The sequence below is a fragment of the Rhagoletis pomonella genome, unplaced genomic scaffold (assembly GCF_013731165.1).
Source record: "Rhagoletis pomonella isolate Grant_MI unplaced genomic scaffold, Rhpom_1.0 Rhpom_scaffold_00001, whole genome shotgun sequence".
In the NCBI taxonomy this organism is placed as follows: domain Eukaryota; kingdom Metazoa; phylum Arthropoda; class Insecta; order Diptera; family Tephritidae; genus Rhagoletis; species Rhagoletis pomonella.
The window spans coordinates 71,027,001-71,033,317 of NW_023458555.1; the positions used below are offsets into that span (position 1 = coordinate 71,027,001).

The 6,317-nt window shown below is 42.8% G+C and overlaps 1 protein-coding gene and 1 long non-coding RNA gene across 3 annotated transcripts in view; one reads left to right on the plus strand and one right to left on the minus strand.

The window, feature by feature from the left end:
- Nucleotides 1-6,317, minus strand: part of LOC118733089 (peptide deformylase, mitochondrial-like) — a 131,857-nt gene that overhangs the window by 94,209 nt on the left and 31,331 nt on the right. The gene's annotated exons all lie outside the window — the stretch shown is intronic.
- LOC118747537 lies at nucleotides 506-1,438 on the plus strand. 2 transcript variants are annotated; one of them, XR_004993966.1, is made up of 4 exons: nucleotides 506-597; nucleotides 693-887; nucleotides 1,252-1,328; nucleotides 1,395-1,438. It is a non-coding gene; the product is annotated as an uncharacterized LOC118747537 (long non-coding RNA). The 2 variants fall into 2 exon arrangements; XR_004993965.1 differs by having other exon boundaries at nucleotides 1,252-1,404.

Here is a 6,317-nt window from a genome sequence, read left to right on the forward strand (position 1 = left end):
TATTTAACAATCCAGCGATACGAGCCCGAGTATATTTGGGAAATCCCATGGTGCAATGAACTGAAGGTGGCGCATTCCCGAAACCGCTACTTTGGTTTTGCCGACTTTGACGTTTATGGCAATACGTAAACAAACTTTTTGTTTATAAACAAGTGCAAACGTATTGCAAACGTATTGTGTATTTTCTAGTGAAAAATCGAAGTAATTTGTGCGTTCTGAAGTAAAAAACATTTTATTTGTAATAAAAACTTTATAAAAATGTCGTGTCGTGTGTTGAATTGCAGCAGCCGTAGGGGTAAAGGCCCTAAATGCAGTTTTTTTTTGTTTCCCCGCGACGACGCCTTGGCCAGAAAGTGGGTAGAGTTCTGCCGGCAGGAGAAGCCATACAATTTAGACACCAGCGTAATATGCATGAAGCACTTTACGGATAAGGATTACATGAGTAACTATCATTTATTTTCATTACTTATATATGTCGATATCTAATAAAAGACTTAGGAACTGCTAGTCGACACAACAAGGGCGTATTATCCGATTCTGCTAATGTAGAAGAGGATGATACGCCTGACATAGAAATCACGCAGCCTCCGCTTACAAGTAATTCAAAATAATTTTTTATCTATTTCATTCGGCTTAAATATAAAAATATATTTTATTAATAATCGCACATATATATTTCACCATATTTACAGGTATTTTGCTGAAAAACTTAAGCTCTAATGCAGAACTGTGGCCGGTTGAAGAAGCGGAATTCGAGGATTTGGAGCTAGACGGACTCGAGCATTTAGCGGGATATATTTGCCACAAGCTGCAGGATGACATTCCCAGCACGTCGTTCAGGAGCAATGACGACCATTCATTCTCCTGGGCGGATCACCTTAATGAGGGTGGGTTATCCCTACCAAGCTCCTCTATGATGGTCCATATGCGAAGTCTTGAGTCAGTCTTTAAGGCATTGAACGAAGATGGCTTGCTCATTACAAATGATTTTGTAAAAACTCACATTGAGCGACATTAAAGTAAAAAAATTATTTTTCAGGGCAAGAATGTTCTTCAAAATACGAAAATTAAATAAAGAACTCGTTGAAAATGCCCACAAAAGAAAAAGAAAAGCCAAAAAAACTCTGACCTAGATCGATCCATATGGTACCATTATAGAACCGTAAGTATTGCATAAAATACCAAACATGTGGTAAGTTTTGAACTAAAGCGTTTTTAAATTTGTAGAAATTAACCGTTCTTTACTTGCAGCATGAATCAATGTCCGCATTTCACACGCACTGATCTCAGTATTTCAGACTCCTAAAATTAAAATACTTGCATGCTACGTAAGTCCCTAGTTTTAAAAAATCATCAAGCGTCTTTTATACAAATATAAACTTATTTATTTGCAGGCAAGTAATATGATTCATCCAAAGGCCCTTTTCAGGGCCGCCAATTAATTAACAAAGAGATTAAAATTTTATGCTTAGATAAATACATATATACCAATCAACAAGAGGCCCTTTTCAGGGCCGCAATTAAGTTGACAAAGAGATTAAAATTTTATATCCTATATATATTTATGTTCTTAACGTATATATGTATGCATGTATCTTTTTAATAATTGTCATTTAAATTGTATATTTTTTTACTTAGATTTAAAAGCAATTACTTGGTTTTGCACATCATTTTGCTTCGTTATAGTTAAACTTAACTAAGCGGATCAATGAAAATATAATATACTGCAAATATATGTATATAATATACTGCAAAATAAAGACTATAGTAGTAAAAATTTCAAATCGAATAAATGTTTATTAAAACTATACCTCATTGCACTAGCTTCCAAAAACAGAGAAGAAAAATAACTATGACGTACTGAGCTCTGGTTGTTGATGCAAGACTATTTTGCTGAGACTGACGCGACACACACCAATACACCAGGTTGGTTTGCACTAGTTGGTGTCGGCTGGTTTACAGAAAAACTATTAAACTCCACGTTGATTTTCGGCGCCGATGAAGCAACTGAGCCGAAGATATCATCAAGGTTGACATTTGAAGTTGGTTGTACATTAATTTCTAAAATAGAAATGTAGGTCTCAATTCAGAACTTAGCAAATATTCTTTGGATGGCCGCCTAAAAGTCTAAGACTTTTTTGAATCTACCGAATCCTTACCAAAATATCAGGTATTGGAGCGGAGCCAATGCCAGATGAATTATCATCCCCGAATGCTCCAAGAAAATCGAAACTAGCGTCACTCGTTGTGGCTTGTGGATCTTGCACCGGCAGCTGGGGTTGGGGCTGGTTTAAATTGAGCATGTCTATTGGTGGTGATGGTTGAGGTTGGATTCGAGGTACATCCTCTTGCTTTATTTCGGTAGCATCTGGTAAAATAGGCGTTATCTACGGAAGCAGCTGACCTAACAGGCGTAGGTTTGTTGATCGAACTAGGTTTTGTCACTGTTGTAAGGAAAATAAATAAATAATTGAAATGGGCGGAAATACTATAGGGACTTGCCGAAATTATCCACCATTTCCTCGAATTCTAATTGCGAACTAAATATATGTTGTGCGTTTCTTATGGGCTTTGCTGGTAACCAAGGAGGATTCCTACTCGGCGGAAATTCGTTATCCGTGAAACTCAACGACAGCGAAACCTAAAAGTCATGAGGAACCTGATCAGCATCCGGTAAATCATCGAGATCATTCGAGGAAAATGTTATCAATGTTTCTTGTTCCGGTATGAAGCCCGTGTTGATTTGGAATTGACAAATCTTTAAACTCTGAGGACGTACCATGCCTTTAAGTGCATTCCGCGCATGATAAAGCACCACTTCATTTATGGAAAATATGAAAATTAAGCTGCATCACCACCGGCATGCCTGCCGCGACTTATTTTTTCCAAACCCTGTAAGCAAAGTTTATATTAATACGACACAAATTTGTTATTACTGCCACGCACTCACCAAATTAAATGATTCCACAAGCACAGTGCATGATTTACAAGGCGGCAACTTAGTTGATTTTTCCTTTTGGTCCTTTGGAGATTTGTCAAAAGCTTCCACAGCTTCACAGTTCTCAAACAGCAACACCAGCCCACATACAATTGAAAGCACCACTTTTAAACACGACATGTTAAGTTGAAAACGTTGAAATACCACAAATTACAAATTAAAATCGGAGGTAAGCAAGCATCGACCACTTTCTGTAGGAAAACATGCGCTGCGACAAGATATTATCACTTTTCCGGCACCTGCAATACAAACACAAAATTCTTTCTATTCTTTTGAACACATTTCAAGAGTGGTTGTATAATTTTTGTTAACGTTGTGCTTAATTTGCTATAAGATGGCTTGAAAAATTGGTGAATTGTGAAGAAAACACGTTTTCTCATTGCAAATTCACAACTGTCAACTCATTGTTCTTCGCCATATTCTTTGTTTACCCGTTGCCACAAACGTCATTCTGCGGGAATGCGCAATCTTGTATTCTATCGTTCTTGGGGAAATCCCTCAAGGTTTTGAGGATAATCGTAACAATTGGTGTCAGAAGTGGGATTGTTAAATAAATCCCGAAGGATAAACTTTTGAAAATGGCAAAAATTCAGGACTTAAAGATTGAAGAACTCAAACAGGAGTTGGAGAAGCGAAATTTAGCAACCTCCGGAAGAAAAGTGGAGTTACTATCACGGCTGCGAGAGGCTATGGAAGCAGAAGTCATCGGCGTGGACAAATACGACTTCCAGGGTAAACTTGACGATGCATCCGCAAAGGATGAACAGAAGGATGAGGCCGCTTGTTGGTCGAAGGATATGCAACAGACATCCGGGAAGGTTGAAGAACAGCAAAAGGCTCCTTCGTCAACAACAGTTATGGACATGAACACGTTGTTGGCTGCCATGTCACAGATGATGCAAGCACAGGATACACGCATGTCAGAGATGTCATCACAGCTGTCGTCACAGATGCAAACACAGTTGTCAGATATTTCGTCGCAGCTACAGGCACAGAAGACACACGTATCACAGTTGCTGGAAGTCCAGGATGCAAAGATTACACAACTGCAGGAGAATTTGGCTAGAGATAACGAACAAATCAAGGATAGACAGGATAAAGTCGAGGCTAAGGTAGAAGAGTTGGAAGGTCGCCTCCGAGATATGCAGTTGAATCGTCCAGCTACTTCGACGAGCGCACCCAAAGTAAAAACCCCATCCTTTGATGGCACGATTCCTTTCCAGGTCTTTAAGCTCCAGTTCGAAAAAACGGCTGCAGCAAATCATTGGAGCATGGACGATAAATCCGCTGCACTATTCGTTGCATTGAAAGGACCTGCGGCAGAAATCTTGCAGACTATTCCCGACTGTGAAAGGAACAGTTACGATGCCTTAATGGGTGCAGTGGAAAGACGTTATGGTAGCGAGCACAGGAGACAGATTTACCAGATGGAGCTGGAGAATCGCTGCCAGAAATCCAACGAGACTCTACAGGAATTCGCCTCCGAGGTTGAAAGGTTGGCTCATTTGGCAATTGGAGATGCATCTGGTGAGCACCTCGAAAGAGTAAAAATCCAGAGGTTCATCAACGGAATGCGGGACGTGTATACCAAGCGCGAGACGTATGCAAATCCAAAGCCAACATTTGCTGAAACGGTCTCGTATGCTCAGACACGTGAAACGGCAGCGCTCCTAAGTAGACCAGCCTACAAAGCCCATCGAGTAGAAGTGGAAACACCTGACGTGATGAACGAGATCCTGAAAACACTCAAGTCGATGGCAGAGAAGAATACTCCTGGTGCAACCGAGAGAAAGGATGGTGCTAGGAAATGCTTTAGTTGCGGAAAACCAGGCCACTTCGCCCGCGATTGCAGCGCAAGTTCCAGTGGGCTCAACCATTCAGCAGGACGCAAACGCAGGGCTGAGGGAGACGAATCCAACTCAAATCAGCCGTTAAACTAAAACGTGCAAGCAGGAAGGTCCGCGTGCTGGCTCCAGAAGTTGAAGGGCCCATAATCTCCGTCTCACAAATTGGCCGGAATGCGAGCAACCTCACTATTGGTGGATGTGTGAATGGGCACGAGCGAGTGCTGACAGTGGATACTGGAGCATCACATTCCATTATTCGACCTGATGTGACTACTTTTTATGTGAAGCCTCTACCTGGAGCAAAGCTGCAGACTGCAACTGGTGAGCAAACCCAAGTGTTAGGAGAAGTACTATGCGAGGTAATAATCGACGGGTTGGCCTCGTACACGAATTTTATTGTCGCAGTCATTGTGGATGAAGTCATCATCGGCGTGGATTTCCTACTTGGGCAAGGCATGAAGATTGACCTCCAGGGAATGATCCTAACCTATGGCGACAGGAAAGTGCCAATTAGGGTTGGTTACGACAGCCAGTACTGCAGCAGACGGTTAGTCTTAGAGGAAGTGTCGAAGATTCCACCAGAAAAGGAAGTGGTTAGTTGGGAAGAGGTTGACAGTGATGGAGACGAAATGGTTTCGTCAGGAGAAGGAAGTGGTTCACCGATACAGGAAAAGCGTGACGGTTCCGCTAGCTCAGTGAAGAAAAGGTCGCAACAAGGTAGTGGTCATGGCGAGCCAGGCAGTGTATCCGGCAGGAGGAAGGCCACTGAACCACGTTGCAATGGTGATACGCCGGTGGCCGGAAATGGAAGCGGCTGTGGAAACAGTAGCCGCGCTTTGAAGTGTCCCGGAAAAGGTGGTCGGCAAAAGCGAGCAGTTAAGCCGGAAGCCAAGGTTGAGATTATACATGTCCGGTCAATGAGGTTGACGCCGGCGAAAGAGCGAGATGCGGAAACACTGGGAAAGTTTCAGCGTGAGGAACCGGATTTAGCAAGATGCGCTAAAGGCAGTGCAGTACGAAGGCAGGAGCCTGGGTGTCATGGACAGAGGATGCAGCATAGATCTGGCGAAAAGGGTACCCATGAGAAGAGACATGGTCTGGTCACCACCAGTGGCCGGCAGAAGCATGACCATGTGAGATGGTGCACTCCCGGAGATAAGCCGGAAGCAATGTCCAGTAACGCATCAAGCCGAGAGGAGCTACAGGAAGGTGATTCGGTGTTGTTGCACACGCCGCAGCCGAAGAAAGGCTTCACCTCCGAACAACATCGTAACTGGAAAGGTCTGTATAGGATTGACAAACGGCTGAAGGACGCAGTGCATCGAATACAGACAATGGGGCGACCGAGAACCAAGATGAAAGACTAGCAACGTTTGGAACAGCAAGTGTGTCTGATCGGGACGATCAGACTTAGGTGGAGGGCAGTGTGGCGAATACTGCGGCAACGCGAAGCGAACTACGAGAAATAGGCA